At 38.5% G+C, this 24206-nt stretch overlaps 1 protein-coding gene across 1 annotated transcript in view; it reads left to right on the top strand.

Moving 5' to 3' along the window:
• Positions 1-23726, top strand: part of LOC126815887 (baculoviral IAP repeat-containing protein 7-B) — a 57339-nt gene extending 33613 nt beyond the window's left edge. Inside the window, exon 2 of the mRNA XM_056099474.1 lies at positions 23270-23726. The gene's annotated coding sequence lies outside the window, so the exon portion shown is untranslated. The remainder of the gene's footprint in view (positions 1-23269) is intronic.
• Positions 23727-24206: the final 480 nt, after the last annotated feature.

Raw genomic sequence — 24206 nt, 5'->3', positions numbered from 1 at the left:
CCAGCACCCATGCCGCCGAATCCAGCACCCATGCCGCCGAATCCAGGACCCATTCCGCCGAATCCACTCATTCCTCCAAAGCCACCCATGCCTCCGAATCCACTCATTCCACCGAATCCGCTCATGCCTCCAAATCCACTCATTCCTCCAAATCCTCCGAAACCGCCCATGCCCATGCCCATGGGTGGCATTCCCATTTGTGAGAGGCCGCTCATGTCTGGCATGCCGCTCATCGAGGCGAAGTCTCCCATCGGTGGCATTCCACCCATGGGTGGCATTGAGCCCATGCCTGTCATACCCGCCATCCCAGACATTCCTCCTAATCCAGGCATGCCCCCAAATCCGGCCATGCCTCCTTGTCCCATGCCTCCAAATCCAGGCATGCCCCCAAATCCAGGCATACCTCCAAAGCCTGACATTCCACCAAATCCAGGCATACCTCCAAATCCTGACATGCCTCCGAATCCGGACATTCCACCCATTCCGGGCATACCCCCAAATCCTGCCATTCCTCCCATGCCAGGCATGCCACCCATGCCTCCCATGCCACCCATTGGTGGCATACTCCACGAATTCGCCATGGCGGTGGTACTATCCTGTGCCCTTATGGTCAGACAGGCGGACAAGAGACAAACAGCTTTAATAATTATTTGATGCATTTTTTCTGAAATAGATTTAAATAAAATATATAATTTACACAACAAGAATATCACAATTTCAAAATTATGTACCACACAAGGTAAATAACAATGGTAATCAAATATCTAACAAAATACATGTAGCTTTTCAGTTTTTCATGTGATATGGTATCAGGCTCAAGGAGAGGGAGGGGGTTGCGGCTGGTACATCGCTCCGAGTCCCATGAAACTCCTGGAGCTCTTAAATATGCAAACTATACGTCGGTGAGGTCGGTATTTCTGCCGATCCAAACCCCGATGACCTACTCCGGTGGGAGGTAGGTTGGTCGCGGTGAGGGGCAAAATTGGCCTATCTTTGGCAGAGAAAAATTCTCTCGGCGGCCCTGTATAGGATATGAAAGTTTTCATTTTTCCATCTACATACATAGTTCACAATCCTATGGCATACAATTTCAACTAGTCTTCTTTAGTATTTATCAAGCAATAATGAAATATGAAATATAACAAGACAGATTTTCTCGGGCAGTTTGTGAAGGTCTAGGGATTTACTCATATTAATATATCATTTTTCCCTAATTTTCCCAATTCTATAGAATACAATTACTGAGCGTCTTCAACTAGGCTTCTAAAGTCTTTATCAAGTTGCTTAATAAATAGTCGAAGCTAAGTCGAAACGACGCTCAATAATAAACATTAATTGTACATCTTAAAATTGTGACATGCCTTTTTCCAGTTCAATTACTAATAATAAATACTTTTGTGAACAAGCATTTAAGACAAATTAAATGATATTAAATGAAATGCGGTTTAACGTCCTACTGTTCTGTCCTAGTGTGCTATGAGGGAAATTTTGCCCGGACAGCGGCACTACGGCCTACTGTTATATCTAATTCCAACTGTCAAGTGATCTTTTACGTGCACGCAAATATGTACACGGGAACTCCGTTTTTCGTCCCATCAGAACGACTAGACAGCTGTCCTTGTCAGAACCTCCGTCCTGCATCCTGCATCACTGACAAGGGGAAACCACGCCGGAAAATCTGGATGAACTTTCTCGGCCAATACAGGGATCTAACACCCGACTTCCAGACTAGCGAGCCAGCGTCTTACCCACTTAGCTACCGTGATCCCCCAGCATTAAAAACAGAAAATCCAGAGAGTAAAACTGTAAACACTTACATTTGTGAGGGTGAATCATTCGACTGAATATTATTGGTTGATCTAGGTATTTATACGGATTAAATTCTTCATAATGATACGCCATTACCGAGACGATGTAATCATGCACGACGGTGGTCAATAAGTCACACTTCCCCCCCATTAAACTATGTAATACTTCCTGTTAGAGGATGGATAAAAAAAAGGGTGTCTGGATTCGATTGAAACACTAATCACCAATAAATGTCCCGTAAATAACCCATGAAGGCCAAACAAATTTAATTTTCAGTTCTTCAGGCGTCTGGATTAACTTAAAAGTTCGGAAAGAGAGAGAGAGGGGAGAAAGAGAGACGGAGAGGGAGAGAGAAATGGGGTTTAACGTCCACTCGACACAAACATACGTCATTTTGGGACAAACATATGGTTTAAATTTATTTCAACAATTCGCTTGCATGTAGGGGTCTTTAGCAGTGAGAGGAAGCCGGAGGACCAGGAGAAAACCCACGAGGTTAGACAGGCGACCCTACTCCTTGTCACGTACAACCGGGGATTGCTTTAGAACAGTGTAAGCAAGTACTTTTTGTTTCTAAATATGTCCTTTTCCAAGAGAAATAAGAAGCAAAATTTTACCAGGTGTTCCCGAAAAACAGATAATCTAGTCGGTGTGGCCTAAATAGCTACTTATCTATCAATTAACTAATTAATGAGCAACGACTAAATATTATCATTGATCTTCATCTGACCAGGAAGGTTTCATAACACATGGTGATGCGCATTTATGTACATTAAGGTATAAAAGCACGAAACAATTTGCTAGTCTACGATATCACTCTCGGTGGAAGTGGATGCAAAACTCCAGAAACGAAGGAAAAGCCTGGAGGTCGCGAGTTCGATCCCTGGTGTTGACCGAGAAAGTTCATCGGGATTTTCCGGCGTGGTTCCCCCTTACCAATGGTGCAGGACAACTGTCTAGTTGTTAGGATGGAACGAAAAACCGAGGTCCCGTGTACACATTGTCGTGCACGTAAAAGATCCCTTGGCTTTTGGAATTAGATATAAAAGTAGGCCGTTGCGCCGCTGACCAGGCAAAATGTCCCCCATAGCACACTGTATGGCTTATGCCCGTCTTCATTATCCCAGTCGGAGCAGAACAGTGGGACTTAAAACGCCATTTCATTTTATTTTTCGCTGGTGGTGGGATGGTCTAGTGATCTAAAGTGCCGCGCTTCGACCTCTAGCTGCCCGTTCACTTCTGGCTTGTAGTCGTGGTTTCGATCTCTGGTGTCGGCGTATGTAGAAAAAGGCGCCTTTTCTCCCTCGTTGGTTTACTCCGGATACTCCCGTTTCCCCTTGTAGGAAAGACTCCTACGACGGCGCTAAGCATGATCAAACACAAGCTGTCTGCGATATCACCATCGGTGGAAGCGGACATTAAACACTAATATAGTAAAAGTAGTAGAGCTGATATCTGATTTAAGATGAATCCCCGCGTACTAACTGTGTGATTTGAGAGAGATGGGGTTTAACGTCCACTCGACAAAAACTAGGTCATTTCGGGCCTAGCACATGATTCAATTTTATGTCAATAATTCGCTTGCGCGTAGGGGTCTTTAGCAGTGGGAGGAAACCGGAAAGTTTGCTTGAAATCCCTCTCAGTATTATCGAACTTTTTGACATAAACTTGGTTATAAATGCAAAAATTATGAAAAAATGCTTGGTTTTTTTTTATCAATTAGTGATTATTACTTTGCTGGGTAGGGTTTTGGTTTTTGGTAAAATTTGTGAGATGGTTTTAAATATTTCACACTTTGGAACACATGAAAGAATAGCGGCACGCCTGGCTAAATATATATATTTATTGCAAAATAAAAAAAACGTGGTATGTCAGATGGCATACAACAGTAGACACATAGAAGGACTCGAACTAAACAAAGAACAACACAGCTATGAACTTCTACTCAATTGGGATCACCTGGTTTTTCGCATTGTCTTCGTCTGTCGTTCAAAATATCGCGGCACACTGGTTGAGAATCATCACAGTAGACGATGACGTCGGGGCAGTGCTGGAATTACCATTGTGATTAGGTGTGCTTAAGTACAGGGACCGGTTGACCAGGGGTGGGTTGGGATGGCGCATCTTCCTTCTAAATAATTCAAACATTTGCCTAAAACCTGTTGAAAATGATGATTGATCAGGTAATGCGCAATATTTTAACAACTCCTAAATTTTCTGACCATGTAAGCCGGGCTGCTTGTGTTGACATACTGGGGCTACCGCCTTCAGAGCCTAAGTAATTATAAGGGGCCTTATAACTTAAAGTAGCTAAGGCTTTAACTCAATGTTATCCACCGTCTTCGACATTGAAAACACGAATTATTTGTCAATTTAAATCAACATTGATGTTGTGATCTTACCGGGAAATGTAGGCTTCTGATATTCCAATATTTAAGAAAAAATAAAGATTTTACAATCGTGTACCACAATGCGTTTCAGCGCCATTTGTAACAAGGAACTTGAAGAACGAGGCTAGACATATTCCACTAGTCCAAACTGCACGCAGCGATCCATTTACGTCATACGTCATTATGATCACTGTCCCAATTAGCCGCAATTTAAAACGCTCACGTGATCATTTTGGGGCGGGACTTATCGACCGGACTACAGCTATATAATATGTACTAGTAGGTAATATTGCAATACATTCTTTGCCATTGTAAACTGTATTTAGAGTTTCAATCTGTCTATCTTTCAAAACAAGGTTAGATACTCCTAAATTTATCTTCGCAAACAAAACCGCCTCTGTGAAATTACCTTTTATGGGCGCCGCCATACTGAATAATTAGAGGACTATTATGTGATTAGTTTGACATCTTTCATACACACAGCGGCTAAATAAACATATTTAATTTCATTCAATATGACAATAGAAGATAAATAAATACTTCTAAAAATTACTAAAAGCATACTCAGTGTTTTCGACTAAAATCGTCGATGTTGGAATTAAAATGTCGGGTAATTAGCTTAGGGCCTGTTCTCAGGCGGAGCTAGCTGTAGACAGGCAGCCTAAATTTGTGATGCCACAAGTCATGTCAAACGGTGACGTCATATTCTTATTTGGATAGCATGTGCAATAAATAATACCGGGGCAGACCGGAATAACCAGACACCAGAGATTGCCATTTGATTGAGACTCCTCGAGTATAATAACTTCGCCGAACATAACTGAAAGGAAATTAGAGAAAAAACAAAAACGTTTGAATGGAAATCAGTTTATATACATTCATGTTACATTATTATATGCGTCGCGACCCATTTTTGTCAGTTACTAGGTCCAGAATATTAGCGATTTATCTCCTTTAACTGGTCTCATTTGTCTTAAATCCGATACTGTGTCGGAATAGAGAGCCGGAGAAAACCCACGAGGTTGGACAGGCCACCCTACTCCTTGTCACATACAACCGGGGATTCGAAACCACGCCAGTTGACTCAATGACAGGCCTTATGATACAGCGTGCACGTGCTAACCATTCCCCCTTGTCAGTGGTCAAGGACGGAGGGCCTAACAAGGACAGTTGTCTAGTCATTCGGATGGGACGAAAATCCGATGTCCCATGTACACATGGGCGTGCACGTAAAAGATCCCTAGACAGTTGGAATTCGATACAAGAGTAAGCCGTAGCTTTGGGAAAAAATCCCCTTATAGCACACTGCATGGCGTATGCCCATCTTCATTAGTCCAGTCGCAGCAGACAGTAGGACGTTAAACCCCATTTTAATTTATTTCATTTCACTTGACAGCAATCAAGTAAGGTCAGGAATTACACACACGTGGGTCAGTAATGCTCGTCCTCTGGGCTGTACAGCATTGGCGGCGCCGGGGGGGGGGGGGCAAGGGGGCGGGGCATTCCCCCCCCCCATTAATCTAGTCTGCCCTCTGTTTGTCCCCCCCCCCCCCAATAATTTTAGAAAATAAAAAAAAGTATTTGTGATACGTTTCGGTAATCAATACATTCTACGGTGAATAAATCCCACATCCCCACTCAGTCATAAACTTGCATGTTGTAGAGCATTTCCGACAGTCTATTTTTCAAAATTTTCTTGGCGAGGTCCCCAAAGGACTCGCTACTTTGGCGTTCACAAGGGGAATTCTTTGAGGTTCGCAAGTCCGTTCGTTTGACATTTTGTTCTATAGTCTGATAAATTAGTGATCAGGCAACGGACGGTATCTGGTCAGATCTATTTATCTCGACGATTGGTACCTGGGAATACTGTAAGACAGCATTTCCGGTAGTCTATTTTTCAAAATTTTCTGGGGGAAGACTCCCTACTTTGACGCTCGTGAGTGGGCTTCGTCGTGATTCGCAAGTCCGTTCGTTTGAAACTTAACCTCATCGATCAGTGCCTGAAATACTGCCAGGCTGCATTTCCGGCAACCTGTTTTTCAAAATTTTCTGGAGGAGGCCCCCTACCCCTAGTTGAAGATCGTGCCTTTGCCCCCTTAACCTTGGACTTTGCCCCAGCTTTGCCTCTCCAATCACCGACGGCTGGCGCCGCCACTGCTGTACAGACCAGTAACTTATAAATGATACAAACCATCCTCGGTATCCCCAGTGTACTCATTCCGTTCTACTCCACTATAACCTGAATTAATCCATAGGGTTTCCACGATTTCAAATTATCTGCCATGGCCTTGATTGTAGCTTAAGTTCTCGAACCTATCAAAAAAACAGTTCACGAACAGTCGTTTCGCCTTCGTTTTTATAAGGGTAGATAACCATATTCATGCCCATTTACTAAATGATTTATGTAAATAATGTATATATTTCTAATTCATTTATATTTAATTGTATTATCAAAATATGTAGTATGTTTCGCTGATTTCAGATATATAACATCAGTATGTTTGACTTTTGTTATTATTATTACTATTCGTTGTTTGTCTGAAATGTTTCATTCTGTTATGTTTATTATTGTTAAACTTATACTTGGCTATTTGATTCTCAACAAAACACCTGAACCTACATACATGGATATATAAACACCTGTTTGGTCCTCATTTATATATTATAAAATAATTATAATTTGTTGTTAATAAATATGCAATTAGTATAATTTGGACATTTCCCATTTAGGTTACCTGATGGCTAATTCCTAAGCTTGTCTCAAGAAGTTGAGCCTTTGCGTTTTGCTTACTTTACCCGATGAGAGTTACTTCCCTTTGCCAACTCCCTATGCAATTAACGATTTCGTGTGCCGTCTATGACAAAGGTTTAAAAAAAGTTGGGAAAATAGTCTGGTGGTTAGAAGTGCTGCAGTTTGAAATTAGAAAGGTAATGTGGAAATGTTAGTTTAGCTCGGGGGTTTTGGGGCGGGGGCGGAGAATGGTTAGCGCGTTTGCGTTGCATTATAGGGTCTGTCATTGAGTCAACTGGCGTGGTTTCGATTTCCCGGTTGTACGTGGCAAGGAGTAGGGTCGCCTGCCCAACCTTTTGGGTTTTCTGCGGGCCCTCCGGTTTCCTCCCACTGCTAAAGGTACCAACGTGCAAGCGAATTATTGAAATAAAATTGAACCATATGTTAGTCCCGAAATGACCTAGCTTGTGTGTGTGTGTGTGTGTGTGTGTGTCTCTCTCTCTCTCTCTCTCTCTCTCTCTTAGCTCTGTATAAGACGTTTCATGAAATAGAAGTCCTTATATATTACTCTACCCCTAGACCCTAACTGGTTTGCTTGTAAACTCGAACGTCCTTCAGTATCCCTGTTCAAACCCTTTTGTGAAAAGCTGCCCCACGCTGCCCCCAATCGCTTGCCCAAATTACTTACGGCGGCTCTGTACGGACGCTTCGGATTACATCGGCCCTTCAAAATAAGGTTGGTAGATTGAGATGTCTTTTTCGCCCGTGGGGTAAGGTTGCATATAACTAACTGAACTTATAATAAAATACATGGTTTCTTGCATTCTCTAGTCGGGGGCCACGGTGGCTAAGTGGGTAGGACGCTGGCTCGTTAGCCTGGAGGTCGCGAGTTCGATCCCTACGTTGGCCGAGAAAGTTCATCGGGATTTTCCGGTGGGGTATTCCCCTTGTCAGTGTTGCAGGACGGCTGTCTATTCGCTGGGATGAGACAAAAAAAAACGAGGTACCGTGTACACATTGGCGTGCACGTAAAAGATCCCTTGGCAGTTGAAATTCGATGTAAGAGTAGACCATAGTGCGCTGCCCGGGCAAAATTTCCCTCACAGCACACCGTATGACGTCTTCATTAGCCCAGTAGGAGGTTAAACCCCATTTCATTTCATTTCATTTGCATTCTATAGTCTGTTATGCCATTTGACTTATAGGTAAGGTTATCGAAAGTAATTATTGATTAAAGTGGATCAAGTGGGGGGTTGGATGGCTGAATGGTTAGCACGTGGGCGCTGTATCATAAAGTCTGTCATTGAGTCAACGGGCGTGGTTTCGATTCCCCGGTTGTACGTGACAAGGAGTAGGGTCGCCTGTCCAACCTCGTGGGTTTTCTCCGGGTCCTCCGGTTTCCTCCCACCGCTAAAGACCCCTACGCGCAAGCGAATTATGGAAATAAAATTGAACCATACGTTAGTCCCGAAATGACCTAGTTTGTGTCGAGTGGACGTTAAACCCCATTTCTCTCTCTCTCTCTCTCTCCCTCCCTCTCCTGGATCTCGCCTATTTTGTGGCTTCCTCTGGCAAGTTTCTTAGGAAACACTTGTCTACGATATCACCCTTGTTGGAAGTGGACGTAAAACTCCACGAACAAACGGGGTAATATTGTTTTTGGCCTTATAGAAACCATCTGATCTAGTAGTTGTATATTTAACAATTTATTCTGTACCAATTCTCATTAAAAGTGTCTTTGAAAGAAATAAAATATAAAATTGCAACCACAGAATTACATTTATCAATATAACGTTTAAACAGTTTCATATTTATTCAGTCCATAAGGTTATAAAATTATACAAAACATAATCGAGATCGTCTTCTTGTAGAATTTAAAAGGCTACTTCAATTTAGAAAACAAAGTCACATAATTTTTAATTATTGTTTTGTGTGTATTTATTGAAAACTTAATATAGAACTTTTTATAAGAATTTCTTAATAATTTTATGTGTACTTTTTGTTATTGTATTGGCGCTATCGAGCAGCTTTTAGCTGGATTTTGGCCGCCTTATAAATGAATAAATTATTATTAAATTATAATTAATAATACTTTGAGTAGCGAAAGGATTAAGATAACAAATGGTGACAGAGGCTTCGAATGTTAGTTTTTATATCGTCTCAACCCAATCAACCAAATGGAAAACCCCGACCACCACCCATTCCACCTCCTCCACCAAACATTCTGCTCAATCCACCAAACATATTACCACCCCCCGGAAATCCCATGCCTGGTGGCATTCCATTCATGCCGGGTGGCATACCGTTCCTGTTGGGCATGTTTGGCATGCCGTTCCTATTGGGCATGCTGGGCATGCCGTTCCTGTTGGGCATGTTGGGCATTCCGTTCATGTTGGGCATGCCGTTCCTATTGGGCATGCCGTTCCGGTTGGGCATGCCGTTCATGTTGGGCATGCCGTTCCGGTTGGGCATTCTATTCATTCCAGGGAATGTAGGCGGCATCCAAGGCGGCATCCCATTCTGGCCCATATTCATTCCTTGCCCTCCATTAAAATTCTGCCCACCATTTCCCATATTATTCCACGGTGACGGTGGCATACCATTTCTACTATTCATTGCATTGTTATTCCCCATATTCATCCCGGACATTCCATTAAAATTTCCCATATTATTCATCTGTGGCATACTATTCATTGGATTCATTGGATTGCTATTCATCATATTATTCTGCCCCATATTCATTCCCTGCATTCCGTTGAAATTCTGTCCCATATTCATTCCGGGTGGCATTCCATTAAAATTTTGTTGTCCACGATTTCCCATATTATTCATGTTACTCATTGCATTGTTGTTCATCATATTCATATTATTCTGTCCCATATTCATTCCATTAAAATTCTGCCCCATATTCATTGTGGGCATTCCATTAAAATTCTGCCCACCAATTCGGTTTGCCATATTATTCATGCCTGGCATATTATTCATTCCGGGCATATTATTCATCATATTCATATTATTTTGTCCATTATTCATTCCGGGCATTCCATTAAAATTCTGAGGACCAATTCCGTTTCCCATATTATTCATGACTGGCATATTATTCATGTTATTCATTGCATTGTTATTCATCATATTCTGTCCCATATTCATCCCAGTCTGTCCCATATTCATCCCAGTCTGTCCCATATTCATCCCAGTCTGTCCCATATTCATCCCAGTCTGATTTGGTCCTATAAATGGACCTGGTTGCTGGAAACCCGGTTGCTGACCAGGTTGGACTGGTAACTGTCCTGGCAGGCCTGGTAACCGTCCCGGAAGACCGGGTTGGCCTGGTAACGGTCCTGGAAGACCGGGTTGGCCTGGTAACGGTCCTGGAAGACCGGGTGGGCCTGGTAACGGTCCTGGAAGACCGGGTTGACCTGGCAACTGTCCTGGAGGACCTGGAGACTGCCCAATTGGGCCCAGGCCTGGAAACACAAACTGTCCATCTACCGTAGCTTTACTTAGTACACTCAACACACATAGTATGTATGACCACATAGCAGCTGCAACAGAACAAATTTATAATTATAGACATTTATAGTACTTCACAACAAAAAGGAAAAAATGCATATGAAATAAGAGCTAAATATCGGCAAAATCTATTTGTTAAGGCCAGCTCAATTTTTGTCCAAGTCGTTGAGATGTAAATAAGGTTAGGACACGTGATTGTTGGAGAGATTGTAGGTTAGGGTTAGGGTAAACTTCGGGATTAGGTGCAGGGTTGTGGTTAGGGTTGGGATTAGCACTAGGTCTGTTTACATCTTGACGAAAAATTGAGCAGGCCTTATCATTTAGCACCAACTAAAAGCATTTGAGCGTTTTCGTTGGCGGTTCGCAGTCCAACAATCCGTTGTTGTGGGTTAGTTAATCTTTGTCGTGAAGCTTTCTTTCGAGTAAACCAAACGTCCTTTAGTATTACAAGTGTTAAAAGGAGCCACGGTGGCTAGGTGGTTAAGACGCTGGCTCGCTAGCCTAGAGGTCGGGTGTTCGATTCCTGCATTGCCCGAGAAAGTTCATCCAGATTTTCCGACGTGGTTTCCCCTTGTCAGTGCAAAACGGAGGGCCTGACAAGGACAGCTGTCTAGTCCTTTGGATGAGACGAAAAACCGAGGTCCTGTGTATACATTTGAATGCACGTAAAATATCCCTTGTCAGTTGGAATTCGATATAAGCCCAGTATAGGAGCAGAACAGTAGGACGTTAAACCCCATTTCATTTCATTTCACAAGTGTTAAAACTATTGGGGGCTGCTAATTGTAGGTAGATTGAAGAGGTTCGGGTGTTTCCGAGGTCCAAAATGGCCACTTTATATAAAAGAGTATTTTGGGGGAAATACTAACCCGAACCCTAACCATTTTAAGAGGAGTAAAAGGTTCAGTCTTCTAAAAAGGGTTAGAGTTAGGGTTAGGTCTAATATTCCCCAAAATTCTCATTTATGTAAAGCGGCTATTTTGGTCTCCCGAAACACCCGAACCTCCCCAACCGGCCTACAATTAGCATCCCTCAAAACTATTTTGAAGTCAATTTTACCCGGGCAATGACTTTTCGTCGAACTCCAAATGTCATTGGTTCTTTTTGCGTGTGCATGGGCGAACCTCGTTTTCCGTACCATCTGAACGACTCGATAATATTTTCTTTTTTTAAAAAGATTTCCAAGATAATATTTGCCATCATCCTATCAATCAAAAGATAAAATGTTTTGTTTTTTTTTTGTTTTTTTTAATCTTTATCATCAAATAATCAATCAAATAATATTGAAATTTTTCATTGGGGAATAACAAAAGATAAAATGTTATTTTTTCCATTTTTTTTTTAATCTTCTTAATAAATTATCATCAATTAATCAATGAAATGATATTGATATTTTTTATTGGGTAATAACAAAGCATAAAATGTTATTTATTTATTTTTTCTTTTTTTTTTTAAATCTTGATAATTTATCAACAATTAATCAATAAAATGATATTGATATTTACTTTTGGGTAATATAACAAAAAATAAAATGAGATATTTTTTTCAAAAATTTGGAGATTATATTCATTATGAAATTATCAAAGAAAAATTAATATTTTTTTTTAAAAAAGATAATATTATCATCATGTTATCAAGTAGTAAAACATAAAATATTGTTTTTATTTTTTTTATTATTATTTTTTTGTTTTTTTTGTTATTCTTTTTGATCTTTGAGACAATTCATCATGAAAAATCAAAGATGAATTAATATATTTTCTTTAAAGATAATATTATCATGTTAACAAGTAACACAAGATTAAACATACATTATGACGTCACATTAATAATGACGTCAATGTATTAATCATATTAAACATACATTATGCAAGAGCTAAATCTGCCTATTGCAGGTCTTTCTTTAGGCCTGAAACGTTATCTAAATTATTAATTAGACATTAATTAACTGGTCCAGGCCTTAATCAACTCTCGATGGCATCAGATTTCCCCGATATTAAATAGATTAGAATGGTTCAGCGATACTTTGATTTTATCAAATCTGGAGGACCGAGACTTAGCTTCGATCAACCAGTACGGTGGTTGAAATTATTGCACACGTCTGTCAAACCTTCAAAGGCTAATATCTTCGCTTGCAATAGAGTAATTTGAATGAAATTTTCAAATTATTCATTTTACATCATCTACTTGCGAACTATTATAGCAAGAATGGCTAGTTCTTTATCTAAATCTTACATAATGTATCTTTAAATATTGTTTTATTTTTTTTCCTAATCATTGAGATAATTTATCATCAAATAATCAAAGATAAAATGATAATATTTTTTTTAAATCTTCGAGATAATATTTTTCATTAAGTAATAACAAATGATAACATGATTTATTTTATGATCAGTAGTGGAATACCGCGTTTTATCAGTGAAATAAAAGTATTATTCCACTGGCAAGCAGTAGTCCATGTTATTTTTACCTAAAATGATTGTAAAATCATAAAATAAATTGAACATTTGTCGTTTTGTCGTGAATAACATATTTTATTTCATCTCTAAGCAAGAAAACGTTTATATTTTCACTCATGCTACGCATTCGTGAAAATATAAGTTTTCTTGCTTCTCGATGAAATAAAATATGTTATTCACTCTAAAACGACAAATATCCTCTATATATTTTTTTTCACGAATTTCGATAATTTATTTATTATCAAATAAGCAAAGATAATAATTTTCAAGATAATTTCTATCATCAGCTAGTCAAGTTAAACATGCATTATGCAGGTCTTTCTGTAGGCTTTAAATGTTATCTAAATTATTAAACATACATTATGCAAGAGCTGAATTTGCCTATTGCAGGTTTTTCTTTGGGCCTGAAATTTTTTCTAAATTATTAATTAGACTTTAATTAACTCATCCAGGCCATAATCAACTCTCGATGGCATCGGATTTCTCCGATATTAAATAGATTAGAACAATTCAGCCATATTTTGATTTAAGCTAAAAATGGAGAAGCGAGACTTAGCTTCGAACAGCCAGTACGGCGGTTGAAACTATTGCACATGTCTTGTCAAACCTTCAAAGACTAATATCTTCGCTCGAAATAGAATACTGTAATTTTAATGAAATTTTCAAATTCTTCATTTTACATTATCTATTTAGAAGACTGGCTAGCTATTTATCTAAATCTTACATAATGTATCTTTAAGTAGATATTAATTTAATTATCAAGACCGAAATCAAGTGGGGGGTTGGATGGCCGAATGGTTAGCACGTGCGTGCGCTGTATCATAAGGCCTGTCATTGAGTCAACTGGCGTGGTTTCGAATCCCCGGTTGTACGTGGCAAGGAGTAGGGTCGCCTGTCCAACCTCGTGAGTTTTCTCCGGGTCCTCCGGTTTCCTCCCACTGCTAAAGACTCATACGCGCAAGCGAATTATTGAAATAAAATTAAACCATATGTTAGTCCCGAAATGACCTAGTCTGTGTCGAGTGGACGTTAAACCCCATCTCTCTCTCTCTCCGAAATCAAGTCTCGATAGCATGTAATAGTAAATATACAATGTTTTCATCATTTGTAATTTGTATGCTTGATAACAACCAGTGAAATCTTGTCGAAACGTCGTGTGTATAATATAGTGATTGTTATCCATAGAACTGTGTTGTGTCATATTTGATAAAATGATACATTTCTTCAAAATCTTCGACTAATCAAACAAAATTCCATCACATGTAGATCCCATTCTAGTATGATATTTTGTGCTTTAAATTAACTATTTGTGATTTGCATTTTTCGGAAAATATCAAATTTCTTACGGTTCAATCTACGCTACTATTAATATATACCCAGATTGATTATTTAGCATTTAATTAAGATAACAAAATCAAAAACCAGCGCCGTATATTCTCCCGGATTGGGTCCAGTCGCATTTAAAACAGGCCCATTAATTTGGTTCCCTGAAAAAAGATGGCGGCGGTCTTTTTACATATATCAGTGGCATTTACTATTCGCCATATCTCTTTGTAAATACAAAAGAAACTGGAATTAGTTTTGGGCAAGGCGCGGGTCCCCACATTTTTTTGCTGTGGCGAATAATTTTTTACCCCATATATTCTCGCAGAAAAGGAATTACCAGTCAGTTTAGGTGGGAAATCGTTATTTACTCCGAAACGACTGGGTTGATGACTTGGTTGATCGCCCGTCAGTCCGCTTCGCACTCCCAAGTGGGGCAGCACCCCCCCCCCCCACCCGCCCCCGTTTCTGAAAATCCTGGATCCGTCCCTGTGGATTGTTATTACTATTCAACCTTCACTGTAGGAATTCTATAGCGCTACAGTCACGTTTCCAGTCTTTGAAAGACAACAATTTCAGTTGGAATTCGAAAAAGAATTCCTTTCATAGCACAATGTATTTTGTAATCTTTTAGAGGCATTTAGTAACCGGAGAGAGAGAGAGAGAGAGAGAGAGAGAGAGAGAGATGGGTTTTAACGTCCACTCGACACAAACTAGGTCATTTCGGGACTAACATATGGTTTAATTTTATTTCAATAATTCGCTTGCGCGTAGAGGTTTTTAGCAGTGGAAGGAAACCGGAGGACCAGGAGAAAACCCACGAGGTTGGACAGGCGACCTTACTCCTTGTCATGTACAACTGGGGATTCGATATACTTATTGAAAAACAACTACTATGTATGTTGTAGTCCCGGATAAATCTATTTGTTACGGTCAGCTCAAATTTCGTCAAGGTCGCTGAGATGTAAATAAGGTTAGGGAACGTGATTGCTGGCGAGATTGTTGGTTAGGGTTAGGATAAGCATTAGGGCTAGGTCCAGAATTAGGGTTAGGGTTAGGTTTTTTAGCGCTAGACTTGTTTGCATCTCGTGACCTTTGACCAAACTTTTAATTGGCCTTATCAAATAGATCTAACCTTGTAGCCCCGTTTTCATTGGCCCAGTCGGTGTAGAAAAGGACTTTAAACACCTTTTCATGTCAGTTCAGAACTTCTGTACGCTTCTTTTATACTCCCACGGAACTCCAATGTAAGTCGCTATCCCTTTATTATTACACGGAATCAACAAATTATTCACACTTAAAACCATTGGTCTTCATTTATGAAGTTATTAATCCCTTGAGCCTCGGAAAAGAATATAAGTCCAAATATCGTTCATTTCCTTTCATTATTAAAGATACATTATGGAAGATTCGATAACGAGTTGGCAGTTCTCACTATAATAGTTAAAAACTAAATAATGTAAAGGCAATTTGCTGAAAATTTCATTCAAATTGATCCACTGTTAACCGAGAACTAAGCGGTTGAAATTTCCGCCTAGCCTCGATCATCATTACTAAAGTCAGTACGATAAACAGCATAGTCTCGATTATCCATTTAATTGTAAATCGTGAAGGAAAGTTATGCAGTAAATCAGCTCATAATCCACTAAAGATCGCAGGCTAGCAAAACCATCTAGAGTTGATTATGGTCTGGATAGGTTAATTAATGTCTAATTAATAATTTATATAACATTTAAGGCCTTAAGAAAGGCCTGCAATAGACAGATTTAGCTCTTGCATAATGTATGTTTAATATGATTAATACAATGACGTCATTATTAATGTGACGTCATAATATATGTTTAATCAAGATATGATAAATTGAAAATATTGGTAATCATGTGACATCATCTACAAACAATATAATCCAGGCAGCGCCACCCATAAGTTTTTGATTGCCCTCTTTTAAATCCAATGACCTCCCTTTGATTTATTGATTTTGTTTTCTTAATTAAATATTAACGTAACTAAGTCTCTAACTCAAGATCATCCAAAGTCTTCGACATTGAAAACACGAATTATTTGTTAATTTAAATCAACATTGATGTTGTGATCTTACCGGGACAAGATGGACTTCCGATCTCCAATATTTAAGACAAAATAAACATTTTACCATTGGTACACGAATCGTGTACCATAATGCATTTCAGTCCCATTTGTAACAAGGGACTCGAAGAACGAGGCTAGACATATTCCACAAGTCATGTCAAACGGGAACGCCATAGTCTTATCTGGAGAGCATGCGCAATAAATACTATCAGTGTAGACCAATCTGATTAAACTACAGATCTATATTTCGTCTCGTTTTTTATACTTTCGATGGCCTACACTACATGAAGATCTGACAGGTTGTACTCGAAGGTCGTGTCAGGGGTTGTACGAGTGGCTTTTGACCCTATGACGTCAGACATTGATTAATCCATCAGCGTTGACGTTCTATATGTTTACCCACAGTTCCGTGCATGACACAGCAAGAAGTCGCCGTAACAGACCATTTGTTTGGCTTATCCCTCACCTCAATCCAAGCGCCGGTAATATAACAACTCTTCCAGATCCTAGTGTAGTGTAGACAAATAAAACGAAATTTTGAACTATAAAAAAAGGAACGAAATAGGATCTGTGTTTTAATCAGATTGAGTGTAGACTGGAATATTCAGACGCAAGAGGTCGCCATTCGATTGAGACTTCTGACCTATTTCGCCGAACATAACTGATTTGAAATTAAAAACGGAAACGATTGAATCGAAATCAATTCAAATAATTCAATCCGATAATTCAAATAACAATGTCTACGGTTTCTATCCATATTTTTATAAACAGCGCCATCTATAATCTTTTGATGCGCCTCTTTTAAATCTGGAAAATTCGCTTTGATGTATTGATTTTTTTTTGATTTTTTTTTTAAATTAAATTTAAATAATAAATCTGTGGACATTCTAGCATTGATTTAACTTTGAAAAACAGATATTATCTTTTTTAAAAAATGCCACACTCCGTTACTTTACGCAGTGTCGGTTTAAAATCTTTTGATCGGCCCCTGTTTAATTTGACTAAATCTTAGTCGATTACAACGGCTTTAAAGGAGCTAAATCGCTAAAATTTGGGACCTAGAAATTGACACAAATGGGTCGCAACGCATATAATAATGTAATATGAATGTACATAAACTGATTTACATTCAATCGTTTCCGTTTTCACTCTAATTTCAAATCGGTTATGTTCGGCGAAATACGCCAGAAGTCTCAATCGAATGGCATTCTCTAGCGTCTGGTTATTCCAGTCTACACCGATAGTGTTTATTGCGCAAGAATATGACTTGTGGAATATGTCTAGCCTCGTTCTTCGAGGCCCTTGTTACAAATGGCGCTGCAACGCATTATGGTACACAATTAATGTACCAATGGTAAAATGAATATTTTGTCTTAAATATTAGATATCAGAAGCCCATCTTTTACCGGTAATGTCACAACATCAAGGCTGATTAAAATTGACAAATAATGTGTGTTTTCAATGTCGATGACTTTAGATGGCACTGAGTTAGAGACTTAGCTACTTTAAATGCAATAGGGGGTTGGGTGGCCGAATGGTTAGCACGTGCGCGCTGTATCATAAGGCCTGTCATAGTGTCAACTGTCGTGGTTTCGAATCCCTTGTTGTATGTGACAAGGAGTAGGGTCGCCTGTCCAACCTCGTGGGTTTTCCCCGGGTCCTCCGGTTTCCCCCCACTGCTAAAGAACCCTACGCACAAGCGATTTTTTGAAATAAAATTGAACCATGTGTTAGTATCATTAGGTCTGTCATTAAATCAATTGGCGTGGTTTCGATTTCCCGGATGTACGTGACAAGGAGTAGGGTCGCCTGTCCAACCTCGCGGGTTAAATAAAATTTAACAATACGTTAGTTCGGAAATGACCTAGTTTGTGTTGAGTGAACGTTAAACACCATCTCTCTCTCTCTCTCTCTCTCTCTCTCTTTAAATCCAATAATTCTAACAATATCTACATATTCTTATAAATCATAAATTACCTACCTTGTTCAATCAGTGTGAAAACTTAGTGGCTTCAAAGCCTAGATTATTTTTGATTAATTCTTTTTTAATAAAAATGGCAGGTAGGTATTGGGGTGATTGATTGTTTCTATAGGAACTCCTATATTTTCATCAATGTACACTAGATAGATAGTTCATTGGCATATTAAATATATTCTGTTATTGGCTACAGGGCTTATTATATTAGTATGACGTAGTATTAAGGGGACTTTATTTTCTCCTTCATAAATAAAATACTCTATTTTCTTTATAGTCTGCGTCGTTCGAGCTGCATTTGTCACCCCCACCCGCCCCCGCCCCCGTACCTACAACTGTTAAACAAAAAGCAGTTTAAAGCAACAATTTCAGACTGGTTTTATGCCCTCATTCTGTCCTGGTCCATACAGAAAAATGCAAGATTTTTTAAAATGTAGTAGACAAAAAGTGCCACCCACATAAAATGCACCCCAGTTGTGTAGGGTGGAGGGTCTGACAAGAACAGTGTCTAGTGACACTATCTCTCTCTCTCTCTCTCTCTCTCTCTCTTAAAATACCAGTTTGAACTAACCACTACTTATACATTTGACAGTGATTAATGACATTGACAATTAGCCCCGAGTTATAACAACTTCCTAATATTACTAATTACTTCAACCACGTTTTATTGTATAACTTCAAATCATTAACAACATTTCTTTAAAAATAATTAAAAATAATCATGTGATAAAGGTATTTTCAAATCTATGAGCTATTTTTAAACTAAAAGACAGCCACTTTTTTATATCTGTCGCACTCTGTTTTCAGGCCTTTTAAAGCGGAAATTGCAAATTTTTAAGTTATATTTTTAAAATTTATTAAAATAAAGCCTGAAAATATGGTATCCATAAACAATCCTACCTTGTTAAAGAATAATCCTATCAATCCTATAATTCACTATTGCCAGCTGAGAAATTGGCAAAAATATCATTTTCCTCTTCTTTTTTAAACGTTTGAATATCGCTACTCCATGGTGGAGAATAGAAAACAAGGGAGGTAATTGGGAGGTAATTGTATTATTATTTCATGTCTAAATGAATCTTAAGTGTGAGAATGACACCTATGATCGTATAATTGTGAGTTGACAACCTATTGAGCAAAAGACATAGAAATAATTACGTTTTGACTTTCTTAGAAAATTTGCAATTTCCGCTTTTAGCATACAAATCTTGTATAACGTATTTTTAAATGTATGGTTTTTTTTTTAAGCTCAATTTGATAGCCATTTTGGTCTCTATGACACGACGTGTAATAGGGGGAAATTAAATCGAAACTAAGCTTTCTCAAGCTGGTTAAGTTATATAGATAGTATTAGTTTATCTGTATGACAGGGTGTACATTAAGGGCTAGATCTTTTTGTTAAGGCCAGCTCAATTTTCGTCAAGGTCGCTGAGATGTAAATAAGGTTAGGGTACGTGGTTCTCTTATGAGATTGTAGGTTAGAGTTACGGTAAGCATTAGGGCTAGGTCAAGGGTTGGGGTTAGGGTTGGGATTAGCGCGAGCACTGTTTACATCTAGTGACCTTTGACCAAACTTGAAGTTGGCCTTATCAAATAGCTCTAACCTTGTAATAAGGGGAAATTGATAGAAACTAAGATTTCTAGATTTTGTTGTTTCATATTTGCGAAAATAACAAGCACGGTAAATGATGACGTCAAATCGAAGTCCGACAATCAATGCGTCCAAGGAACAAGCATTTCAAGTTACATGGTGATCGTGCTTGAATTGGCGAAGCCTTGGGCTTTTTTCGAAGAGCGCTGTCTCAGTGAAGTACAAGATAAGTAGCGCTTGTATCTACACGAATCTACATTTTTGATGTCTGACAAATATTGTCCATTATTCAGATTGGCGTTACCCGTTAGCAAATATAAAAATATACAATTACTGCCCTATTCCTAATGGTAACTTGTATTATCAAAGCATTAACCAAAACGAAATGAAATGAAATGGGATTTAACGTCCCAATGATCTGCTCCGAATGGGGCTAATCAAGACGGACATACGCTGTTCAGTGTACTATGAGGGAAATTTTGCCCTTGTTCCTCGATTTCCCGCTTGTACGTGACAAGGAGTATCTCGTGGGTTTTCTCCGGGTCCCCCAATTTCCTCCCACTGCTAAAGACCCCTACGCTCAAGCGAATTAGTGAACTAAAATTGGACCATATGTTAGTCCCGAAATGACCTAGTTTGTGTCGAGTTGACTTTAACCCCTCTCTCTCTCTCTTTCTCTCTCTCTCTCATTTAATTACAGAAACATGGACCAAAAGAAAGAAATTAATATTTGTTATATCTTGATTAAACATAAAATATGCAAGAGCTAAATCTGTCTATTGCAGGTCTTTCTTAAGGCCTTAAATGTTATATAAAATATTAATTAGACATTAATTAACCTATCCAGACCATAATCCACTCTAGATGGCCTCGCTAGCCTGCGATCTTTAGTGGATTATGAGCCGATTTACTGCATAACTTTCCTTCACGATTTAACGATTAAATGGATAATCGAAACTATGCTGTTTATCGTACTGACTTTAGTAATAATGATCGCGGCTAGGCGGAAATTTCAACCGCTTAGTTCTCGGTTGACAGTGGATCAATTTAAATGAAATTTTCAGCAAATTGCCTTTACATTATTTAGTTTTTAACTAATAATGAAAGGAAATGAACGATATTTGGACTTATATTCTTTCCGAGGCTCAAGGGATTAATAACTTAATAAATGAAGACCAATGGTTTTAAGTGTGAATAATTTGTTGATTCCGTGTAATAATAAAGGGATAGCGACTTACATTGGAGTTCCGTGGGAGTATAAAAGAAGCGTACAGAAGTTCTGAACTGACATGAAAAGGTGTTTAAAGTCCTTTTCTACACCGACTGGGCCAATGAAAACGGGGCTACAAGGTTAGATCTATTTGATAAGGCCAATTTAAAGTTTGGTCAAAGGTCACGAGATGCAAACAAGTCTAGCGCTAAAAATCCTAACCCTAACCCTAATTCTGGACCTAGCCCTAATGCTTATCTTAACCCTAACCAACAATCTCGCCAGCAATCACGTGTCCTAACCTTATTTACATCTCAGCGACCTTGACGAAATTTGAGCTGACCGTAACAAATAGATTTATCCGGGACTACAACGTAAATAGTAGTCGTTTTTCAATAAGTATATCGAATCCCCAGATGTACGTGACAAGGAGTAGGGTCGCCTGTCCAACCTCGTGGGTTTTCTCCGGGTCCTCCGGTTTCCTCCTACTGCTAAAGACCCCTACGCTCAAGCGAATTAGTGAACTAAAATTGGACCATATGTTAGTCCCGAAATGACCTAGTTTGTGTCGAGTTGACTTTAACCCCCCTCCTCTCTCTCTTTAGTGGATTATGAGCCGATTTACTGCATAACTTTCCTTCACGATTTAACGATTAAATGGATAATCGAAACTATGCTGTTTATCGTACTGACTTTAGTAATAATGATCGAGGCTAGGCGGAAATTTCAACCGCTTAGTTCTCTCTCTCTGTTCTCTCCCTCTCTCTCTCTCATTTATTTACAGAAACATGGACCAAAAGAAAGAAATTAATATTTGTGGTAAACCATGTCTTCGTGTGTGTGTTGTGTGGGTTTCTAATAGAAATGCCACACTCTGCTGTGAAGCTCACTCCGGTTAAAAATTTAATGAGATGAGTTTTGATTAAGACACCTCCGGATCCTTCGGGGGGAAAGGTCAGGTTAAACTCGTGCCTGCCAAGCTATAATTTCTAATTAAATAGCATAATATTTCACCTGTTGAACTCTTATGGTCAAGCAGGAAATGTGAAGTTGATGATAATTTTAAAAGCTGGACGATATAAAAGCGAGAAATTATATCAACATTCTCAAATTCATTTCAACATCCATTGAGTCAAGCTCATAGGTTTGTATATTAGATATATCTATAGCTCACAGAAACCGATTTTCTGATGCAGAAATGTATCTTTGATAATATTTTACTAACTGCTCCGGATTCATCCACTTGATTTGATATTTGTTTATTTGGTGCAATGTCTATTTTCTGTCTTGTCCGCAGGTTTATCTTGTAGATTTTTGTTTTGCGTGTAGTGCAGTCCTCCTGCACTTACTATTAAAATGAAGATACACCAACATATTGGTATAAGTGATTTTAATATGTTTGTGATTGCAAATTAAATTGCATAAAAGATGCATTAAGTAAGATTTAGTTTAAAAGCTGACCGTTCTTGTCACGTACAAGCTCTTGCTATAATTGTTCAAATATAGATTTTGATAATTGAATATGATTGAAAATTTTATTAAAATTACTTTATTCTGAGCTAAGATATGACTATTTGAAGATGAAGCGTTATTATAATAGCCATTCTTGCTATAATAGTTCAAAATAGATATTGAAAATCGAATGTATTGAAATTTTCATTTAAATTACTTTATTCTGAGCGAAGCTTCGAAGATATAGTAGCCATTCTTGCTATAATAGTTCAAAATAGATAATGAAAATCGAATATATTGAATTTTTCATTTAAATTATTTTATTCTAAGCGAAGCTATAACTGTTTGACGCTTTAATAACGTCATTATCGTAGCAACGGTACTCGACAACAGAGACTTAGCCTCGATTGTTTATTTTGTCGTTATTTTTTTTTTAAATCTCGTGGATGTTTAAATCTAATTAAATCTCAATCGATGTTCTAGAGAGAGTTGATTATAGGCTTGCCATGTTAATTAATGTCTAAATAATAACTTATATAACATCCTAAGCTAAAATAAAGATCTGTAATAGGCAGATTCAGCTCCTACATAATGCAGCTTTAAGGATTCAGATCTTGGTTGCAACTGAAACAGCCATTTTGTGTTAATTTAATAACGTATTATTTCATCGCATCACATAATTTTTGTTGTTCAATATTAAACTCATAAAAACATTTTTTTTTCTATTTCAGCCATATCCAATATCCCAAAATGAAACTTTTAGCTGTTGTCTCCCTGTATATGGCACTGGCCATGGTTTCTGTTAATGGCTACTACTGGCCAGGAGTCGGGATGATGGGTGTAAGCCCTTATATGGGCGGTATGGGCATGTATGGTATGGGCATGGGCATGATGGGAATGGGAATGGGATACAACCCATATATGATGGGTGGAATGGGACTCGGTGGAATGGGGCTCGGAGGTTTTGGTCTCGGCGGTTTTGGTGGAATGGGTATGATGAACCGTTATATGATGAACCCCTACATGATGAACCCATACATGAACCCAATGCTTGGATCTGGTGGAGACATGATTCCTGACAACAATTTTGCCAACGACCTTATCTAAAATTTTAAAATAAATAGATTTTCCTTATTTTATGAATATATTTTCAATCCTAGTCTATGAACATGTTAATATATAATAATTGTTTTCAATAGTAGCAAATGTTTATTCATTTAAAGAAATTAAATGTAACCATTGGAAAATTCAGCATAGTCTTTTGTGTTTTGTTTGCAGTCTTTTAAAATATAATGAAATGAAATGTTTAACGTCCTACTGTTTTGCACCGACTGGGCGAATGAAGACGAGCTAGACATATTTTAAGGCCAACTCAAGTTTCGTGCATGGCCGCTGAGATGTAAATAAGGTTAGGGCACATGACTGTTCAATCTGTTTCACAGAGAATTACGAGTCTAGTAATATCTCTGTCAAAGATGACTGCCTTAACACGTGCCGTCACAGCACGCGGTGTCAATCATTGGCTGAATGGCATTGTTTACATAAGACGTTACTGCTTCGGAGAGAATGCTGCCTTTTACTCATTTTAATACCCATTTACACTAAATAGGAAATAATTTTTACCTACAAATACGTCAAACGCCTTTATTTATTTTTCCAATACGGACA

This window comes from Patella vulgata, chromosome 3 (assembly GCF_932274485.2).
Source record: "Patella vulgata chromosome 3, xgPatVulg1.2, whole genome shotgun sequence".
Taxonomy (NCBI): Eukaryota; Metazoa; Mollusca; class Gastropoda; family Patellidae; genus Patella; species Patella vulgata.
Note: the sequence above shows the minus strand (reverse complement) of the source record. Positions and strands in the feature narration are given on the sequence as shown.